Genomic DNA, 19,255 nt, shown 5'->3' on the forward strand with positions numbered 1-19,255 from the left:
GACAAAGCGATGTGTTTAATGGCTGATCGTAGGAAGGAAAAGGCTGAAAATGTGTATAAATCCCCGGCCCTTTCAGCTGGTAGAACAGCCATGATCGTCTAGTGGTTAGGACTTTGCGTTGTGGCCGCAAGAACCCAGGTTCGAATCCTGGTCACGGCATCTACACTTTTCATTTTGGGATATCAGCATTCTTTCTTTTTAATGACCGAAGTTACAACAGCTACATGCAAACGTCGGCCCATTTCAAACTACTGCAGAAAAGAATTCTGATCATTCCGCCACAGTATTTTAGTGGACATGTTTTGGCTAAGATTGGGGACATCTAACCCCAACCCCAACCCGCACCCTACCCCTAATCCAAACCCTGGTCCTAACTCTACGTTTAACCCTAGCCCTATACCTTAACAGTGTCGGAGTGTAAGCCTAGCCCTGATCCTAAGCCCAGCCCTCACTCTGACTCCAACCCTAGCCCAGACTCCTTGCAGCAGTCCTATCCCTCACTGTATCGCTCACCCTAACCCTCATTTTTGTCACTAGTACTGTTGGAGTAGTAAAGTGACTTTGGAAATGAGGACAACTCAGTTATTTTTGTTTGATTTCTCATGAGGCCTAAAATATTGTACCCCAAAATATTCCGGTAAGAGTGAAAAGAAATTAAGTGCCAGTCACTACAGCACGAAAAATGTCTTTCTGATAAGAGGGTGAGATGTAGCCGTGATCGTCTAGTGGTTAGGACTTTGCGTTGTGGCCGCAAGAACCCCGGTTCGAATCCGGGTCACGGCATGTTACCCCAACTTTTGCAAGGTGAAATTCTCTGCATTTTCCCAGACGCTTGTCTTTCCTGTCGCCCATTAGGGCGTAGCCTTTGCTCAAATGTGTTTGCGTCTCAACTGCAGAAGCTTTCAAAATGAAGCCATTTTCTACAGCCATCCACTTGCTACACTGATTATAGAGGCACCTATATTACTACGTTTTATGGCCCACGTGTAGCTGATGTAGCTGCCTAAGTCCTTCACCTCCTTCTCAAACGTTCATGTCATGCAGGGAAACTTGTCCATCTTCTACAGCAACTTACTCTTTGATTTCATTTGAGCGCCTTCATATCCTTCATACTATGGCTGAAAGTTACTCTTATCATCAAGTACATTGCTGATGTCATTAGTAAATGGCGGAAACACTTTGCTCACTGACTTGTGTGGGACTTCCAGCTGTTTTTAGAGGGCGCCATCAACATTATACGGTGACAAAGCGATGTGTTTAATGGCTGATCGTAGGAAGGAAAAGGCTGAAAATGTGTATAAATCCCCGGCCCTTTCAGCTGGTAGAACAGCCGTGATCGTCTAGTGGTTAGGACTTTGCGTTGTGGCCGCAAGAACCCAGGTTCGAATCCTGGTCACGGCATCTACACTTTTCATTTTGGGATATCAGCATTCTTTCTTTTTAATGACCGAAGTTACAACAGCTACATGCAAACGTCGGCCCATTTCAAACTACTGCAGAAAAGAATTCTGATCATTCCGCCACAGTATTTTAGTGGACATGTTTTGGCTAAGATTGGGGACATCTAACCCCAACCCCAACCCGCACCCTACCCCTAATCCAAACCCTGGTCCTAACTCTACGTTTAACCCTAGCCCTATACCTTAACAGTGTCGGAGTGTAAGCCTAGCCCTGATCCTAAGCCCAGCCCTCACTCTGACTCCAACCCTAGCCCAGACTCCTTGCAGCAGTCCTATCCCTCACTGTATCGCTCACCCTAACCCTCATTTTTGTCACTAGTACTGTTGGAGTAGTAAAGTGACTTTGGAAATGAGGACAACTCAGTTATTTTTGTTTGATTTCTCATGAGGCCTAAAATATTGTACCCCAACATATTCCGGTAAGAGTGAAAAGAAATTAAGTGCCAGTCACTACAGCACGAAAAATGTCTTTCTGATAAGAGGGTGAGATGTAGCCGTGATCGTCTAGTGGTTAGGACTTTGCGTTGTGGCCGCAAGAACCCCGGTTCGAATCCGGGTCACGGCATGTTACCCCAACTTTTGCAAGGTGAAATTCTCTGCATTTTCCCAGACGCTTGTCTTTCCTGTCGCCCATTAGGGCGTAGCCTTTGCTCAAATGTGTTTGCGTCTCAACTGCAGAAGCTTTCAAAATGAAGCCATTTTCTACAGCCATCCACTTGCTACACTGATTATAGAGGCACCTATATTACTACGTTTTATGGCCCACGTGTAGCTGATGTAGCTGCCTAAGTCCTTCACCTCCTTCTCAAACGTTCATGTCATGCAGGGAAACTTGTCCATCTTCTACAGCAACTTACTCTTTGATTTCATTTGAGCGCCTTCATATCCTTCATACTATGGCTGAAAGTTACTCTTATCATCAAGTACATTGCTGATGTCATTAGTAAATGGCGGAAACACTTTGCTCACTGACTTGTGTGGGACTTCCAGCTGTTTTTAGAGGGCGCCATCAACATTATACGGTGACAAAGCGATGTGTTTAATGGCTGATCGTAGGAAGGAAAAGGCTGAAAATGTGTATAAATCCCCGGCCCTTTCAGCTGGTAGAACAGCCGTGATCGTCTAGTGGTTAGGACTTTGCGTTGTGGCCGCAAGAACCCAGGTTCGAATCCTGGTCACGGCATCTACACTTTTCATTTTGGGATATCAGCATTCTTTCTTTTTAATGACCGAAGTTACAACAGCTACATGCAAACGTCGGCCCATTTCAAACTACTGCAGAAAAGAATTCTGATCATTCCGCCACAGTATTTTAGTGGACATGTTTTGGCTAAGATTGGGGACATCTAACCCCAACCCCAACCCGCACCCTACCCCTAATCCAAACCCTGGTCCTAACTCTACGTTTAACCCTAGCCCTATACCTTAACAGTGTCGGAGTGTAAGCCTAGCCCTGATCCTAAGCCCAGCCCTCACTCTGACTCCAACCCTAGCCCAGACTCCTTGCAGCAGTCCTATCCCTCACTGTATCCCTCACCCTAACCCTCATTTTTTTCACTAGTACTGTTGGAGTAGTAAAGTGACTTTGGAAATGAGGACAACTCAGTTATTTTTGTTTGATTTCTCATGAGGCCTAAAATATTGTACCCCAACATATTCCGGTAAGAGTGAAAAGAAATTAAGTGCCAGTCACTACAGCACGAAAAATGTCTTTCTGATAAGAGGGTGAGATGTAGCCGTGATCGTCTAGTGGTTAGGACTTTGCGTTGTGGCCGCAAGAACCCCGGTTCGAATCCGGGTCACGGCATGTTACCCCAACTTTTGCAAGGTGAAATTCTCTGCATTTTCCCAGACGCTTGTCTTTCCTGTCGCCCACTAGGGCGTAGCCTTTGCTCAAATGTGTTTGCGTCTCAACTGCAGAAGCTTTCAAAATGAAGCCATTTTCTACAGCCATCCACTTGCTACACTGATTATAGAGGCACCTATATTACTACGTTTTATGGCCCACGTGTAGCTGATGTAGCTGCTTAAGTCCTTCACCTCCTTCTCAAACTTTCATGTCATGCAGGGAAACTTGTCCATCTTCTACAGCAACTTACTCTTTGATTTCATTTGAGCGCCTTCATATCCTTCATACTATGGCTGAAAGTTACTCTTATCATCAAGTACATTGCTGATGTCATTAGTAAATGCGGAAACACTTTGCTCACTGACTTGTGTGGGACTTCCAGCTGTTTTTAGAGGGCGTCATCAACATTATACTGTGACAAAGCGATGTGTTTAATGGCTGATCGTAGGAAGGAAAAGGCTGAAAATGTGTATAAATCCCCGGCCCTTTCAGCTGGTAGAACAGCCATGATCGTCTAGTGGTTAGGACTTTGCGTTGTGGCCGCAAGAACCCAGGTTCGAATCCTGGTCACGGCATCTACACTTTTCATTTTGGGATATCAGCATTCTTTCTTTTTAATGACCGAAGTTACAACAGCTACATGCAAACGTCGGCCCATTTCAAACTACTGCAGAAAAGAATTCTGATCATTCCGCCACAGTATTTTAGTGGACATGTTTTGGCTAAGATTGGGGACATCTAACCCCAACCCCAACCCGCACCCTACCCCTAATCCAAACCCTGGTCCTAACTCTACGTTTAACCCTAGCCCTATACCTTAACAGTGTCGGAGTGTAAGCCTAGCCCTGATCCTAAGCCCAGCCCTCACTCTGACTCCAACCCTAGCCCAGACTCCTTGCAGCAGTCCTATCCCTCACTGTATCGCTCACCCTAACCCTCATTTTTGTCACTAGTACTGTTGGAGTAGTAAAGTGACTTTGGAAATGAGGACAACTCAGTTATTTTTGTTTGATTTCTCATGAGGCCTAAAATATTGTACCCCAAAATATTCCGGTAAGAGTGAAAAGAAATTAAGTGCCAGTCACTACAGCACGAAAAATGTCTTTCTGATAAGAGGGTGAGATGTAGCCGTGATCGTCTAGTGGTTAGGACTTTGCGTTGTGGCCGCAAGAACCCCGGTTCGAATCCGGGTCACGGCATGTTACCCCAACTTTTGCAAGGTGAAATTCTCTGCATTTTCCCAGACGCTTGTCTTTCCTGTCGCCCATTAGGGCGTAGCCTTTGCTCAAATGTGTTTGCGTCTCAACTGCAGAAGCTTTCAAAATGAAGCCATTTTCTACAGCCATCCACTTGCTACACTGATTATAGAGGCACCTATATTACTACGTTTTATGGCCCACGTGTAGCTGATGTAGCTGCCTAAGTCCTTCACCTCCTTCTCAAACGTTCATGTCATGCAGGGAAACTTGTCCATCTTCTACAGCAACTTACTCTTTGATTTCATTTGAGCGCCTTCATATCCTTCATACTATGGCTGAAAGTTACTCTTATCATCAAGTACATTGCTGATGTCATTAGTAAATGGCGGAAACACTTTGCTCACTGACTTGTGTGGGACTTCCAGCTGTTTTTAGAGGGCGCCATCAACATTATACGGTGACAAAGCGATGTGTTTAATGGCTGATCGTAGGAAGGAAAAGGCTGAAAATGTGTATAAATCCCCGGCCCTTTCAGCTGGTAGAACAGCCGTGATCGTCTAGTGGTTAGGACTTTGCGTTGTGGCCGCAAGAACCCAGGTTCGAATCCTGGTCACGGCATCTACACTTTTCATTTTGGGATATCAGCATTCTTTCTTTTTAATGACCGAAGTTACAACAGCTACATGCAAACGTCGGCCCATTTCAAACTACTGCAGAAAAGAATTCTGATCATTCCGCCACAGTATTTTAGTGGACATGTTTTGGCTAAGATTGGGGACATCTAACCCCAACCCCAACCCGCACCCTACCCCTAATCCAAACCCTGGTCCTAACTCTACGTTTAACCCTAGCCCTATACCTTAACAGTGTCGGAGTGTAAGCCTAGCCCTGATCCTAAGCCCAGCCCTCACTCTGACTCCAACCCTAGCCCAGACTCCTTGCAGCAGTCCTATCCCTCACTGTATCGCTCACCCTAACCCTCATTTTTGTCACTAGTACTGTTGGAGTAGTAAAGTGACTTTGGAAATGAGGACAACTCAGTTATTTTTGTTTGATTTCTCATGAGGCCTAAAATATTGTACCCCAACATATTCCGGTAAGAGTGAAAAGAAATTAAGTGCCAGTCACTACAGCACGAAAATGTCTTTCTGATAAGAGGGTGAGATGTAGCCGTGATCGTCTAGTGGTTAGGACTTTGCGTTGTGGCCGCAAGAACCCCGGTTCGAATCCGGGTCACGGCATGTTACCCCAACTTTTGCAAGGTGAAATTCTCTGCATTTTCCCAGACGCTTGTCTTTCCTGTCGCCCATTAGGGCGTAGCCTTTGCTCAAATGTGTTTGCGTCTCAACTGCAGAAGCTTTCAAAATGAAGCCATTTTCTACAGCCATCCACTTGCTACACTGATTATAGAGGCACCTATATTACTACGTTTTATGGCCCACGTGTAGCTGATGTAGCTGCCTAAGTCCTTCACCTCCTTCTCAAACGTTCATGTCATGCAGGGAAACTTGTCCATCTTCTACAGCAACTTACTCTTTGATTTCATTTGAGCGCCTTCATATCCTTCATACTATGGCTGAAAGTTACTCTTATCATCAAGTACATTGCTGATGTCATTAGTAAATGGCGGAAACACTTTGCTCACTGACTTGTGTGGGACTTCCAGCTGTTTTTAGAGGGCGCCATCAACATTATACGGTGACAAAGCGATGTGTTTAATGGCTGATCGTAGGAAGGAAAAGGCTGAAAATGTGTATAAATCCCCGGCCCTTTCAGCTGGTAGAACAGCCGTGATCGTCTAGTGGTTAGGACTTTGCGTTGTGGCCGCAAGAACCCAGGTTCGAATCCTGGTCACGGCATCTACACTTTTCATTTTGGGATATCAGCATTCTTTCTTTTTAATGACCGAAGTTACAACAGCTACATGCAAACGTCGGCCCATTTCAAACTACTGCAGAAAAGAATTCTGATCATTCCGCCACAGTATTTTAGTGGACATGTTTTGGCTAAGATTGGGGACATCTAACCCCAACCCCAACCCGCACCCTACCCCTAATCCAAACCCTGGTCCTAACTCTACGTTTAACCCTAGCCCTATACCTTAACAGTGTCGGAGTGTAAGCCTAGCCCTGATCCTAAGCCCAGCCCTCACTCTGACTCCAACCCTAGCCCAGACTCCTTGCAGCAGTCCTATCCCTCACTGTATCCCTCACCCTAACCCTCATTTTTTTCACTAGTACTGTTGGAGTAGTAAAGTGACTTTGGAAATGAGGACAACTCAGTTATTTTTGTTTGATTTCTCATGAGGCCTAAAATATTGTACCCCAACATATTCCGGTAAGAGTGAAAAGAAATTAAGTGCCAGTCACTACAGCACGAAAAATGTCTTTCTGATAAGAGGGTGAGATGTAGCCGTGATCGTCTAGTGGTTAGGACTTTGCGTTGTGGCCGCAAGAACCCCGGTTCGAATCCGGGTCACGGCATGTTACCCCAACTTTTGCAAGGTGAAATTCTCTGCATTTTCCCAGACGCTTGTCTTTCCTGTCGCCCACTAGGGCGTAGCCTTTGCTCAAATGTGTTTGCGTCTCAACTGCAGAAGCTTTCAAAATGAAGCCATTTTCTACAGCCATCCACTTGCTACACTGATTATAGAGGCACCTATATTACTACGTTTTATGGCCCACGTGTAGCTGATGTAGCTGCTTAAGTCCTTCACCTCCTTCTCAAACTTTCATGTCATGCAGGGAAACTTGTCCATCTTCTACAGCAACTTACTCTTTGATTTCATTTGAGCGCCTTCATATCCTTCATACTATGGCTGAAAGTTACTCTTATCATCAAGTACATTGCTGATGTCATTAGTAAATGCGGAAACACTTTGCTCACTGACTTGTGTGGGACTTCCAGCTGTTTTTAGAGGGCGTCATCAACATTATACTGTGACAAAGCGATGTGTTTAATGGCTGATCGTAGGAAGGAAAAGGCTGAAAATGTGTATAAATCCCCGGCCCTTTCAGCTGGTAGAACAGCCATGATCGTCTAGTGGTTAGGACTTTGCGTTGTGGCCGCAAGAACCCAGGTTCGAATCCTGGTCACGGCATCTACACTTTTCATTTTGGGATATCAGCATTCTTTCTTTTTAATGACCGAAGTTACAACAGCTACATGCAGAAGTCGGCCCATTTCAAACTACTGCAGAAAAGAATTCTGATCATTCCGCCACAGTATTTTAGTGGACATGTTTTGACTAAGATTGGGGACATCTAACCCTAACCCCAACCCGTACCCTACCCCTAATCCAAACCCTGGTCCTAACTCTACGTTTAACCCTAGCCCTATACCTTAACAGTGTCGAAGTGTAAGCCTAGCCCTGATCCTAAGCCCAGCCCTCACTCTGACTCCAACCCTAGCCCAGACTCCTTGCAGCAGTCCTAACCCTCACTGTATCCCTCACCCTAACCCTCATTTTTTTCACTAGTACTGTTGGAGTAGTAAAGTGACTTTGGAAATGAGGACAACTCAGTTATGTTTGTTTGATTTCTCATGAGGCCTAAAATACTGTACCCCAACATATTCCGGTAAGAGTGAAAAGAAATTAAGTGCCAGTCACTACAGCACGAAAAATGTCTTTCTGATAAGAGGGTGAGATGTAGCCGTGATCGTCTAGTGGTTAGGACTTTGCGTTGTGGCCGCAAGAACCCCGGTTCGAATCCGGGTCACGGCATGTTACCCCAACTTTTGCAAGGTGAAATTCTCTGCATTTTCCCAGACGCTTGTCTTTCCTGTCGCCCACTAGGGCGTAGCCTTTGCTCAAATGTTTTTGCGTCTCAACTGCAGAAGCTTTCAAAATGAAGCCATTTTCTACAGCCATCCACTTGCTACACTGATTATAGAGGCACCTATATTACTACGTTTTATGGCCCACGTGTAGCTGATGTAGCTGCTTAAGTCCTTCACCTCCTTCTCAAACTTTCATGTCATGCAGGGAAACTTGTCCATCTTCTACAGCAACTTACTCTTTGATTTCATTTGAGCGCCTTCATATCCTTCATACTATGGCTGAAAGTTACTCTTATCATCAAGTACATTGCTGATGTCATTAGTAAATGGCGGAAACACTTTGCTCACTGACTTGTGTGGGACTTCCAGCTGTTTTTAGAGGGCGCCATCAACAATATACGGTGACAAAGCGATGTGTTTAATGGCTGATCGTAGGAAGGAAAAGGCTGAAAATGTGTATAAATCCCCGGCCCTTTCAGCTGGTAGAACAGCCGTGATCGTCTAGTGGTTAGGACTTTGCGTTGTGGCCGCAAGAACCCAGGTTCGAATCCTGGTCACGGCATCTACACTTTTCATTTTGGGATATCAGCATTCTTTCTTTTTAATGACCGAAGTTACAACAGCTACATGCAAACGTCGGCCCATTTCAAACTACTGCAGAAAAGAATTCTGATCATTCCGCCACAGTATTTTAGTGGACATGTTTTGGCTAAGATTGGGGACATCTAACCCCAACCCCAACCCGCACCCTACCCCTAATCCAAACCCTGGTCCTAACTCTACGTTTAACCCTAGCCCTATACCTTAACAGTGTCGGAGTGTAAGCCTAGCCCTGATCCTAAGCCCAGCCCTCACTCTGACTCCAACCCTAGCCCAGACTCCTTGCAGCAGTCCTATCCCTCACTGTATCCCTCACCCTAACCCTCATTTTTGTCACTAGTACTGTTGGAGTAGTAAAGTGACTTTGGAAATGAGGACAACTCAGTTATTTTTGTTTGATTTCTCATGAGGCCTAAAATATTGTACCCCAACATATTCCGGTAAGAGTGAAAAGAAATTAAGTGCCAGTCACTACAGCACGAAAAATGTCTTTCTGATAAGAGGGTGAGATGTAGCCGTGATCGTCTAGTGGTTAGGACTTTGCGTTGTGGCCGCAAGAACCCCGGTTCGAATCCGGGTCACGGCATGTTACCCCAACTTTTGCAAGGTGAAATTCTCTGCATTTTCCCAGACGCTTGTCTTTCCTGTCGCCCATTAGGGCGTAGCCTTTGCTCAAATGTGTTTGCGTCTCAACTGCAGAAGCTTTCAAAATGAAGCCATTTTCTACAGCCATCCACTTGCTACACTGATTATAGAGGCACCTATATTACTACGTTTTATGGCCCACGTGTAGCTGATGTAGCTGCCTAAGTCCTTCACCTCCTTCTCAAACGTTCATGTCATGCAGGGAAACTTGTCCATCTTCTACAGCAACTTACTCTTTGATTTCATTTGAGCGCCTTCATATCCTTCATACTATGGCTGAAAGTTACTCTTATCATCAAGTACATTGCTGATGTCATTAGTAAATGGCGGAAACACTTTGCTCACTGACTTGTGTGGGACTTCCAGCTGTTTCTAGAGGGCGCCATCAACATTATACGGTGACAAAGCGATGTGTTTAATGGCTGATCGTAGGAAGGAAAAGGCTGAAAATGTGTATAAATCCCCGGCCCTTTCAGCTGGTAGAACAGCCGTGATCGTCTAGTGGTTAGGACTTTGCGTTGTGGCCGCAAGAACCCAGGTTCGAATCCTGGTCACGGCATCTACACTTTTCATTTTGGGATATCAGCATTCTTTCTTTTTAATGACCGAAGTTACAACAGCTACATGCAAACGTCGGCCCATTTCAAACTACTGCAGAAAAGAATTCTGATCATTCCGCCACAGTATTTTAGTGGACATGTTTTGGCTAAGATTGGGGACATCTAACCCCAACCCCAACCCGCACCCTACCCCTAATCCAAACCCTGGTCCTAACTCTACGTTTAACCCTAGCCCTATACCTTAACAGTGTCGGAGTGTAAGCCTAGCCCTGATCCTAAGCCCAGCCCTCACTCTGACTCCAACCCTAGCCCAGACTCCTTGCAGCAGTCCTATCCCTCACTGTATCCCTCACCCTAACCCTCATTTTTTTCACTAGTACTGTTGGAGTAGTAAAGTGACTTTGGAAATGAGGACAACTCAGTTATTTTTGTTTGATTTCTCATGAGGCCTAAAATATTGTACCCCAACATATTCCGGTAAGAGTGAAAAGAAATTAAGTGCCAGTCACTACAGCACGAAAAATGTCTTTCTGATAAGAGGGTGAGATGTAGCCGTGATCGTCTAGTGGTTAGGACTTTGCGTTGTGGCCGCAAGAACCCCGGTTCGAATCCGGGTCACGGCATGTTACCCCAACTTTTGCAAGGTGAAATTCTCTGCATTTTCCCAGACGCTTGTCTTTCCTGTCGCCCACTAGGGCGTAGCCTTTGCTCAAATGTGTTTGCGTCTCAACTGCAGAAGCTTTCAAAATGAAGCCATTTTCTACAGCCATCCACTTGCTACACTGATTATAGAGGCACCTATATTACTACGTTTTATGGCCCACGTGTAGCTGATGTAGCTGCTTAAGTCCTTCACCTCCTTCTCAAACTTTCATGTCATGCAGGGAAACTTGTCCATCTTCTACAGCAACTTACTCTTTGATTTCATTTGAGCGCCTTCATATCCTTCATACTATGGCTGAAAGTTACTCTTATCATCAAGTACATTGCTGATGTCATTAGTAAATGCGGAAACACTTTGCTCACTGACTTGTGTGGGACTTCCAGCTGTTTTTAGAGGGCGTCATCAACATTATACTGTGACAAAGCGATGTGTTTAATGGCTGATCGTAGGAAGGAAAAGGCTGAAAATGTGTATAAATCCCCGGCCCTTTCAGCTGGTAGAACAGCCATGATCGTCTAGTGGTTAGGACTTTGCGTTGTGGCCAAAAGAACCCAGGTTCGAATCCTGGTCACGGCATCTACACTTTTCATTTTGGGATATCAGCATTCTTTCTTTTTAATGACCGAAGTTACAACAGCTACATGCAGAAGTCGGCCCATTTCAAACTACTGCAGAAAAGAATTCTGATCATTCCGCCACAGTATTTTAGTGGACATGTTTTGGCTAAGATTGGGGACATCTAACCCTAACCCCAACCCGTACCCTACCCCTAATCCAAACCCTGGTCCTAACTCTACGTTTAACCCTAGCCCTATACCTTAACAGTGTCGAAGTGTAAGCCTAGCCCTGATCCTAAGCCCAGCCCTCACTCTGACTCCAACCCTAGCCCAGACTCCTTGCAGCAGTCCTAACCCTCACTATATCAATCACCCTAACCCTTATTTTTTTCACTAGTACTGTTGGAGTAGGAAAGTGACTTTGGAAATGAGGACAACTCAGTCATTTTTGTTTGATTTCTCATGAGGCCTAAAATATTGTACCCCAACATATTCCGGTAAGAGTGAAAAGAAATTAAGTGCCAGTCACTACAGCACGAAAAATGTCTTTCTGATAAGAGGGTGAGATGTAGCCGTGATCGTCTAGTGGTTAGGACTTTGCGTTGTGGCCGCAAGAACCCCGGTTCGAATCCGGGTCAGGGCATGTTACCCCAACTTTTGCAAGGTGAAATTCTCTGCATTTTCCCAGATGCTTGTCTTTCCTGTCGCCCACTAGGACGTAGCCTTTGCTCAAATGTTTTTGCGTCTCAACTGCAGAAGTTTTCAAAATGAAGCCATTTTCTACAGCCATCCACTTGCTACACTGATTATAGAGGCACCTAGTTTTACTATGTTTTATGGCCCACGTGTAGCTGATGTAGCTGCCTAAGTCCTTCACCTCCTTCTCAAACGTTCATGTCATGCAGGGAAACTTGTCCATCTTCTACAGCAACTTACTCTTTGATTTCATTTGAGCGCCTTCATATCCTTCATACTATGGCTGAAAGTTACTCTTATCATCAAGTACATTGCTGATGTCATTAGTAAATGGCGGAAACACTTTGCTCACTGACTTGTGTGGGACTTCCAGCTGTTTTTAGAGGGCGTCATCAACATTATACTGTGACAAAGCGATGTGTTTAATGGCTGATCGTAGGAAGGAAAAGGCTGAAAATGTGTATAAATCCCCGGCCCTTTCAGCTGGTAGAACAGCCGTGATCGTCTAGTGGTTAGGACTTTGCGTTGTGGCCGCAAGAACCCAGGTTCGAATCCTGGTCACGGCATCTACACTTTTCATTTTGGGATATCAGCATTCTTTCTTTTCAATGACCGAAGTTACAACAGCTACATGCAGACGTCGGCCCATTTCAAACTACTGCAGAAAAGAATTCTGATCATTCCGCCACAGTATTTTAGTGGACATGTTTTGGCTAAGATTGGGGACATCTAACCCTAACCCCAACCCGCACCCTACCCCTAATCCAAACCCTGGTCCTAACTCTACGTTTAACCCTAGCCCCATACCTTAACAGTGTCGGAGTGTAAGCCTAGCCCTGATCCTAAGCCCAGCCCTCACTCTGACTCCAACCCTAGCCCAGACTCCTTGCAGCAGTCCTAACCCTCACTGTATCCTTCACCCTAACCCTCATTTTTTTTCACTAGTACTGTTGGAGTAGTAAAGTGACTTTGGAAATGAGGACAACTCAGTCATTTTTGTTTGATTTCTCATGAGGCCTAAAATATTGTACCCCAACATATTCCGGTAAGAGTGAAAAGAAATTAAGTGCCAGTCACTGCAGCACGAAAAATGTCTTTCTGATAAGAGGGTGAGATGTAGCCGTGATCGTCTAGTGGTTAGGACTTTGCGTTGTGGCCGCAAGAACCCCGGTTCGAATCCGGGTCACGGCATGTTACCCCAACTTTTGCGAGGTGAAATTCTCTGCATTTTCCCAGACGCTTGTCTTTCCTGTCGCCCATTAGGGCGTAGCCTTTGCTCAAATGTGTTTGCGTCTCAACTGCAGAAGCTTTCAAAATGAAGCCATTTTCTACAGCCATCCACTTGCTACACTGATTATAGAGGCACCTATATTACTACGTTTTATGGCCCACGTGTAGCTGATGTAGCTGCCTAAGTCCTTCACCTCCTTCTCAAACGTTCATGTCATGCAGGGAAACTTGTCCATCTTCTACAGCAACTTACTCTTTGATTTTATTTGAGCGCCTTCATATCCTTCATACTATGGCTGAAAGTTACTCTTATCATCAAGTACATTGCTGATGTCATTAGTAAATGGCGGAAACACTTTGCTCACTGACTTGTATGGGACTTCCAGCTGTTTTTAGAGGGCGTCATCAACATTATACTGTGACAAAGCGATGTGTTTAATGGCTGATCGTAGGAAGGAAAAGGCTGAAAATGTGTATAAATCCCCGGCCCTTTCAGCTGGTAGAACAGCCGTGATCGTCTAGTGGTTAGGACTTTGCGTTGTGGCCGCAAGAACCCAGGTTCGAATCCTGGTCACGGCATCTACACTTTTCATTTTGGGATATCAGCATTCTTTCTTTTCAATGACCGAAGTTACAACAGCTACATGCAGACGTCGGCCCATTTCAAACTACTGCAGAAAAGAATTCTGATCATTCCGCCACAGTATTTTAGTGGACATGTTTTGGCTAAGATTGGGGACATCTAACCCCAACCCCAACCCGCACCCTACCCCTAATCCAAACCCTGGTCCTAACTCTACGTTTAACCCTAGCCCTATACCTTAACAGTGTCGGAGTGTAAGCCTAGCCCTGATCCTAAGCCCAGCCCTCACTCTGACTCCAACCCTAGCCCAGACTCCTTGCAGCAGTCCTAACCCTCACTGTATCCCTCACCCTAACCCTCATTTTTGTCACTAGTACTGTTGGAGTAGTAAAGTGACTTTGGAAATGAGGACAACTCAGTTATGTTTGTTTGATTTTTCATGAGGCCTAAAATACTGTACCCCAACATATTCCGGTAAGAGTGAAAAGAAATTAAGTGCCAGTCACTACAGCACGAAAAATGTCTTTCTGATAAGAGGGTGAGATGTAGCCGTGATCGTCTAGTGGTTAGGACTTTGCGTTGTGGCCGCAAGAACCCCGGTTCGAATCCGGGTCACGGCATGTTACCCCAACTTTTGCAAGGTGAAATTCTCTGCATTTTCCCAGACGCTTGTCTTTCCTGTCGCCCATTAGGGCGTAGCCTTTGCTCAAATGTGTTTGCGTCTCAACTGCAGAAGCTTTCAAAATGAAGCCATTTTCTACAGCCATCCACTTGCTACACTGATTATAGAGGCACCTATATTACTACGTTTTATGGCCCACGTGTAGCTGATGTAGCTGCCTGAGTCCTTCACCTCCTTCTCAAACGTTCATGTCATGCAGGGAAACTTGTCCATCTTCTACAGCAACTTACTCTTTGATTTCATTTGAGCGCCTTCATATCCTTCATACTATGGCTGAAAGTTACTCTTATCATCAAGTACATTGCTGATGTCATTAGTAAATGGCGGAAACACTTTGCTCACTGACTTGTGTGGGACTTCCAGCTGTTTTTAGAGGGCGTCATCAACATTATACTGTGACAAAGCGATGTGTTTAATGGCTGATCGTAGGAAGGAAAAGGCTGAAAATGTGTATAAATCCCCGGCCCTTTCAGCTGGTAGAACAGCCGTGATCGTCTAGTGGTTAGGACTTTGCGTTGTGGCCAAAAGAACCCAGGTTCGAATCCTGGTCACGGCATCTACACTTTTCATTTTGGGATATCAGCATTCTTTCTTTTCAATGACCGAAGTTACAACAGCTACATGCAGACGTCGGCCCATTTCAAACTACTGCAGAAAAGAATTCTGATCATTCCGCCACAGTATTTTAGTGGACATGTTTTGGCTAAGATTGGGGACATCTAACCCTAACCCCAACCCGCACCCTACCCCTAATCCAAACCCTGGTCCTAACTCTACGTTTAACCCTAGCCCCATACCTTAACAGTGTCGGAGTGTAAGCCTAGCCCTGATCCTAAGCCCAGCCCTCACTCTGACTCCAACCCTAGCCCAGACTCCTTGCAGCAGTCCTAACCCTCACTGTATCCTTCACCCTAACCCTCATTTTTTTTCACTAGTACTGTTGGAGTAGTAAAGTGACTTTGGAAATGAGGACAACTCAGTCATTTTTGTTTGATTTCTCATGAGGCCTAAAATATTGTACCCCAACATATTCCGGTAAGAGTGAAAAGAAATTAAGTGCCAGTCACTACAGCACGAAAAATGTCTTTCTGATAAGAGGGTGAGATGTAGCCGTGATCGTCTAGTGGTTAGGACTTTGCGTTGTGGCCGCAAGAACCCCGGTTCGAATCCGGGTCACGGCATGTTACCCCAACTTTTGCAAGGTGAAATTCTCTGCATTTTCCCAGACGCTTGTCTTTCCTGTCGCCCACTAGGACGTAGCCTTTGCTCAAATGTTTTTGCGTCTCAACTGCAGAAGCTTTCAAAATGAAGCCATTTTCTACAGCCATCCACTTGCTACACTGATTATAGAGGCACCTATATTACTACGTTTTATGGCCCACGTGTAGCTGATGTAGCTGCCTAAGTCCTTCACCTCCTTCTCAAACTTTCATGTCATGCAGGGAAACTTGTCCATCTTCTACAGCAACTTACTCTTTGATTTCATTTGAGCGCCTTCATATCCTTCATACTATGGCTGAAAGTTACTCTTATCATCAAGTACATTGCTGATGTCATTAGTAAATGCGGAAACACTTTGCTCACTGACTTGTGTGGGACTTCCAGCTGATTTTAGAGGGCGTCATCAACATTATACTGTGACAAAGCGATGTGTTTAATGGCTGATCGTAGGAAGGAAAAGGCTGAAAATGTGTATAAATCCCCGGCCCTTTCAGCTGGTAGAACAGCCGTGATCGTCTAGTGGTTAGGACTTTGCGTTGTGGCCAAAAGAACCCAGGTTCGAATCCTGGTCACGGCATCTACACTTTTCATTTTGGGATATCAGCATTCTTTCTTTTTAATGACCGAAGTTACAACAGCTACATGCAGAAGTCGGCCCATTTCAAACTACTGCAGAAAAGAATTCTGATCATTCCGCCACAGTATTTTAGTGGACATGTTTTGGCTAAGATTGGGGACATCTAACCCCAACCCCAACCCGCACCCTACCCCTAATCCAAACCCTGGTTCTAACTCTACGTTTAACCCTAGCCCTATACCTTAACAGTGTCGGAGTGTAAGCCTAGCCCTGATCCTAAGCCCAGCCCTCACTCTGACTCCAACCCTAGCCCAGACTCCTTGCAGCAGTCCTAACCCTCACTGTATCCCTCACCCTAACCCTCATTTTTTTCACTAGTACTGTTGGAGTAGTAAAGTGACTTTGGAAATGAGGACAACTCAGTTATGTTTGTTTGATTTCTCATGAGGCCTAAAATACTGTACCCCAACATATTCCGGTAAGAGTGAAAAGAAATTAAGTGCCAGTCACTACAGCACGAAAAATGTCTTTCTGATAAGAGGGTGAGATGTAGCCGTGATCCTCTAGTGGTTAGGACTTTGCGTTGTGGCCGCAAGAACCCCGGTTCGAATCCGGGTCACGGCATGTTACCCCAACTTTTGCAAGGTGAAATTCTCTGCATTTTCCCAGACGCTTGTCTTTCCTGTCGCCCACTAGGACGTAGCCTTTGCTCAAATGTTTTTGCGTCTCAACTGCAGAAGCTTTCAAAATGAAGCCATTTTCTACAGCCATCCACTTGCTACACTGACTATAGAGGCACCTAGTTTTACTACGTTTTATGGCCCACGTGTAGCTGATGTAGCTGCCTGAGTCCTTCACCTCCTTCTCAAACGTTCATGTCATGCAGGGAAACTTGTCCATCTTCTACAGCAACTTACTCTTTGATTTCATTTGAGCGCCTTCATATCCTTCATACTATGGCTGAAAGTTACTCTTATCATCAAGTACATTGCTGATGTCATTAGTAAATGGCGGAAACACTTTGCTCACTGACTTGTGTGGGACTTCCAGCTGTTTTTAGAGGGCGTCATCAACATTATACTGTGACAAAGCGATGTGTTTAATGGCTGATCGTAGGAAGGAAAAGGCTGAAAATGTGTATAAATCCCCGGCCCTTTCAGCTGGTAGAACAGCCGTGATCGTCTAGTGGTTAGGACTTTGCGTTGTGGCCAAAAGAACCCAGGTTCGAATCCTGGTCACGGCATCTACACTTTTCATTTTGGGATATCAGCATTCTTTCTTTTCAATGACCGAAGTTACAACAGCTACATGCAGACGTCGGCCCATTTCAAACTACTGCAGAAAAGAATTCTGATCATTCCGCCACAGTATTTTAGTGGACATGTTTTGGCTAAGATTGGGGACATCTAACCCTAACCCCAACCCGCACCCTACCCCCAATCCAAACCCTGGTCCTAACTCTACGTTTAACCCTAGCCCCATACCTTAACAGTGTCGGAGTGTAAGCCTAGCCCTGATCCTAAGCCCAGCCCTCACTCTGACTCCAACCCTAGCCCAGACTCCTTGCAGCAGTCCTAACCCTCACTGTATCCTTCACCCTAACCCTCATTTTTTTTCACTAGTACTGTTGGAGTAGTAAAGTGACTTTGGAAATGAGGACAACTCAGTTATGTTTGTTTGATTTCTCATGAGGCCTAAAATACTGTACCCCAACATATTCCGGTAAGAGTGAAAAGAAATTAAGTGCCAGTCACTACAGCACGAAAAATGTCTTTCTGATAAGAGGGTGAGATGTAGCCGTGATCCTCTAGTGGTTAGGACTTTGCGTTGTGGCCGCAAGAACCCCGGTTCGAATCCGGGTCACGGCATGTTACCCCAACTTTTGCAAGGTGAAATTCTCTGCATTTTCCCAGACGCTTGTCTTTCCTGTCGCCCACTAGGACGTAGCCTTTGCTCAAATGTTTTTGCGTCTCAACTGCAGAAGCTTTCAAAATGAAGCCATTTTCTACAGCCATCCACTTGCTACACTGACTATAGAGGCACCTAGTTTTACTACGTTTCATGGCCCACGTGTAGCTGATGTAGCTGCCTAAGTCCTTCACCTCCTTCTCAAACTTTCATGTCATGCAGGGAAACTTGTCCATCTTCTACAGCAACTTACTCTTTGATTTCATTTGAGCGCCTTCATATCCTTCATACTATGGCTGAAAGTTACTCTTATCATCAAGTACATTGCTGATGTCATTAGTAAATGCGGAAACACTTTGCTCACTGACTTGTGTGGGACTTCCAGCTGTTTTTAGAGGGCGTCATCAACATTATACTGTGACAAAGCGATGTGTTTAATGGCTGATCGTAGGAAGGAAAAGGCTGAAAATGTGTATAAATCCCCGGCCCTTTCAGCTGGTAGAACAGCCGTGATCGTCTAGTGGTTAGGACTTTGCGTTGTGGCCAAAAGAACCCAGGTTCGAATCCTGGTCACGGCATCTACACTTTTCATTTTGGGATATCAGCATTCTTTCTTTTTAATGACCGAAGTTACAACAGCTACATGCAGAAGTCGGCCCATTTCAAACTACTGCAGAAAAGAATTCTGATCATTCCGCCACAGTATTTTAGTGGACATGTTTTGGCTAAGATTGGGGACATCTAACCCCAACCCCAACCCGCACCCTACCCCTAATCCAAACCCTGGTTCTAACTCTACGTTTAACCCTAGCCCTATACCTTAACAGTGTCGGAGTGTAAGCCTAGCCCTGATCCTAAGCCCAGCCCTCACTCTGACTCCAACCCTAGCCCAGACTCCTTGCAGCAGTCCTAACCCTCACTGTATCCCTCACCCTAACCCTCATTTTTTTCACTAGTACTGTTGGAGTAGTAAAGTGACTTTGGAAATGAGGACAACTCAGTTATGTTTGTTTGATTTCTCATGAGGCCTAAAATACTGTACCC

General features: G+C 45.2%; 26 non-coding genes across 26 annotated transcripts; all 26 read left to right on the forward strand.

The window, feature by feature from the left end:
* The first annotated feature begins 87 nt into the window (after positions 1-87).
* Positions 88-159, forward strand: Trnah-gug (transfer RNA histidin (anticodon GUG)). The gene has a single exon. It is a non-coding gene; the product is annotated as a tRNA-His (tRNA).
* Positions 160-711: 552 nt separating this feature from the next.
* Trnah-gug (transfer RNA histidin (anticodon GUG)) lies at positions 712-783 on the forward strand. Its single transcript has one exon. It is a non-coding gene; the product is annotated as a tRNA-His (tRNA).
* A 546-nt stretch (positions 784-1,329) lies between these two features.
* On the forward strand, positions 1,330-1,401 carry Trnah-gug (transfer RNA histidin (anticodon GUG)). Its single transcript has one exon. It is a non-coding gene; the product is annotated as a tRNA-His (tRNA).
* A 552-nt stretch (positions 1,402-1,953) lies between these two features.
* Trnah-gug (transfer RNA histidin (anticodon GUG)) lies at positions 1,954-2,025 on the forward strand. Its single transcript has one exon. It is a non-coding gene; the product is annotated as a tRNA-His (tRNA).
* Positions 2,026-2,571: 546 nt separating this feature from the next.
* Positions 2,572-2,643, forward strand: Trnah-gug (transfer RNA histidin (anticodon GUG)). The gene has a single exon. It is a non-coding gene; the product is annotated as a tRNA-His (tRNA).
* Positions 2,644-3,195: 552 nt separating this feature from the next.
* Positions 3,196-3,267, forward strand: Trnah-gug (transfer RNA histidin (anticodon GUG)). Its single transcript has one exon. It is a non-coding gene; the product is annotated as a tRNA-His (tRNA).
* A 545-nt stretch (positions 3,268-3,812) lies between these two features.
* Trnah-gug (transfer RNA histidin (anticodon GUG)) lies at positions 3,813-3,884 on the forward strand. Its single transcript has one exon. It is a non-coding gene; the product is annotated as a tRNA-His (tRNA).
* Positions 3,885-4,436: 552 nt separating this feature from the next.
* On the forward strand, positions 4,437-4,508 carry Trnah-gug (transfer RNA histidin (anticodon GUG)). Its single transcript has one exon. It is a non-coding gene; the product is annotated as a tRNA-His (tRNA).
* A 546-nt stretch (positions 4,509-5,054) lies between these two features.
* Trnah-gug (transfer RNA histidin (anticodon GUG)) lies at positions 5,055-5,126 on the forward strand. Its single transcript has one exon. It is a non-coding gene; the product is annotated as a tRNA-His (tRNA).
* Positions 5,127-5,677: 551 nt separating this feature from the next.
* Positions 5,678-5,749, forward strand: Trnah-gug (transfer RNA histidin (anticodon GUG)). Its single transcript has one exon. It is a non-coding gene; the product is annotated as a tRNA-His (tRNA).
* A 546-nt stretch (positions 5,750-6,295) lies between these two features.
* Positions 6,296-6,367, forward strand: Trnah-gug (transfer RNA histidin (anticodon GUG)). The gene has a single exon. It is a non-coding gene; the product is annotated as a tRNA-His (tRNA).
* Positions 6,368-6,919: 552 nt separating this feature from the next.
* Positions 6,920-6,991, forward strand: Trnah-gug (transfer RNA histidin (anticodon GUG)). Its single transcript has one exon. It is a non-coding gene; the product is annotated as a tRNA-His (tRNA).
* Positions 6,992-7,536: 545 nt separating this feature from the next.
* On the forward strand, positions 7,537-7,608 carry Trnah-gug (transfer RNA histidin (anticodon GUG)). The gene has a single exon. It is a non-coding gene; the product is annotated as a tRNA-His (tRNA).
* Positions 7,609-8,160: 552 nt separating this feature from the next.
* Trnah-gug (transfer RNA histidin (anticodon GUG)) lies at positions 8,161-8,232 on the forward strand. The gene has a single exon. It is a non-coding gene; the product is annotated as a tRNA-His (tRNA).
* Positions 8,233-8,778: 546 nt separating this feature from the next.
* On the forward strand, positions 8,779-8,850 carry Trnah-gug (transfer RNA histidin (anticodon GUG)). Its single transcript has one exon. It is a non-coding gene; the product is annotated as a tRNA-His (tRNA).
* A 552-nt stretch (positions 8,851-9,402) lies between these two features.
* Trnah-gug (transfer RNA histidin (anticodon GUG)) lies at positions 9,403-9,474 on the forward strand. Its single transcript has one exon. It is a non-coding gene; the product is annotated as a tRNA-His (tRNA).
* Positions 9,475-10,020: 546 nt separating this feature from the next.
* Trnah-gug (transfer RNA histidin (anticodon GUG)) lies at positions 10,021-10,092 on the forward strand. Its single transcript has one exon. It is a non-coding gene; the product is annotated as a tRNA-His (tRNA).
* A 552-nt stretch (positions 10,093-10,644) lies between these two features.
* On the forward strand, positions 10,645-10,716 carry Trnah-gug (transfer RNA histidin (anticodon GUG)). Its single transcript has one exon. It is a non-coding gene; the product is annotated as a tRNA-His (tRNA).
* A 1,169-nt stretch (positions 10,717-11,885) lies between these two features.
* On the forward strand, positions 11,886-11,957 carry Trnah-gug (transfer RNA histidin (anticodon GUG)). The gene has a single exon. It is a non-coding gene; the product is annotated as a tRNA-His (tRNA).
* Positions 11,958-12,504: 547 nt separating this feature from the next.
* Trnah-gug (transfer RNA histidin (anticodon GUG)) lies at positions 12,505-12,576 on the forward strand. Its single transcript has one exon. It is a non-coding gene; the product is annotated as a tRNA-His (tRNA).
* A 553-nt stretch (positions 12,577-13,129) lies between these two features.
* On the forward strand, positions 13,130-13,201 carry Trnah-gug (transfer RNA histidin (anticodon GUG)). Its single transcript has one exon. It is a non-coding gene; the product is annotated as a tRNA-His (tRNA).
* Positions 13,202-13,747: 546 nt separating this feature from the next.
* Positions 13,748-13,819, forward strand: Trnah-gug (transfer RNA histidin (anticodon GUG)). The gene has a single exon. It is a non-coding gene; the product is annotated as a tRNA-His (tRNA).
* A 552-nt stretch (positions 13,820-14,371) lies between these two features.
* Trnah-gug (transfer RNA histidin (anticodon GUG)) lies at positions 14,372-14,443 on the forward strand. Its single transcript has one exon. It is a non-coding gene; the product is annotated as a tRNA-His (tRNA).
* A 1,171-nt stretch (positions 14,444-15,614) lies between these two features.
* On the forward strand, positions 15,615-15,686 carry Trnah-gug (transfer RNA histidin (anticodon GUG)). The gene has a single exon. It is a non-coding gene; the product is annotated as a tRNA-His (tRNA).
* Positions 15,687-16,855: 1,169 nt separating this feature from the next.
* Trnah-gug (transfer RNA histidin (anticodon GUG)) lies at positions 16,856-16,927 on the forward strand. The gene has a single exon. It is a non-coding gene; the product is annotated as a tRNA-His (tRNA).
* Positions 16,928-18,099: 1,172 nt separating this feature from the next.
* Trnah-gug (transfer RNA histidin (anticodon GUG)) lies at positions 18,100-18,171 on the forward strand. Its single transcript has one exon. It is a non-coding gene; the product is annotated as a tRNA-His (tRNA).
* The last annotated feature ends 1,084 nt before the right edge of the window (positions 18,172-19,255 follow it).

The sequence above is a fragment of the Haliotis asinina genome, chromosome 1 (assembly GCF_037392515.1).
Source record: "Haliotis asinina isolate JCU_RB_2024 chromosome 1, JCU_Hal_asi_v2, whole genome shotgun sequence".
Lineage (NCBI taxonomy): Eukaryota > Metazoa > Mollusca > Gastropoda > Lepetellida > Haliotidae > Haliotis > Haliotis asinina.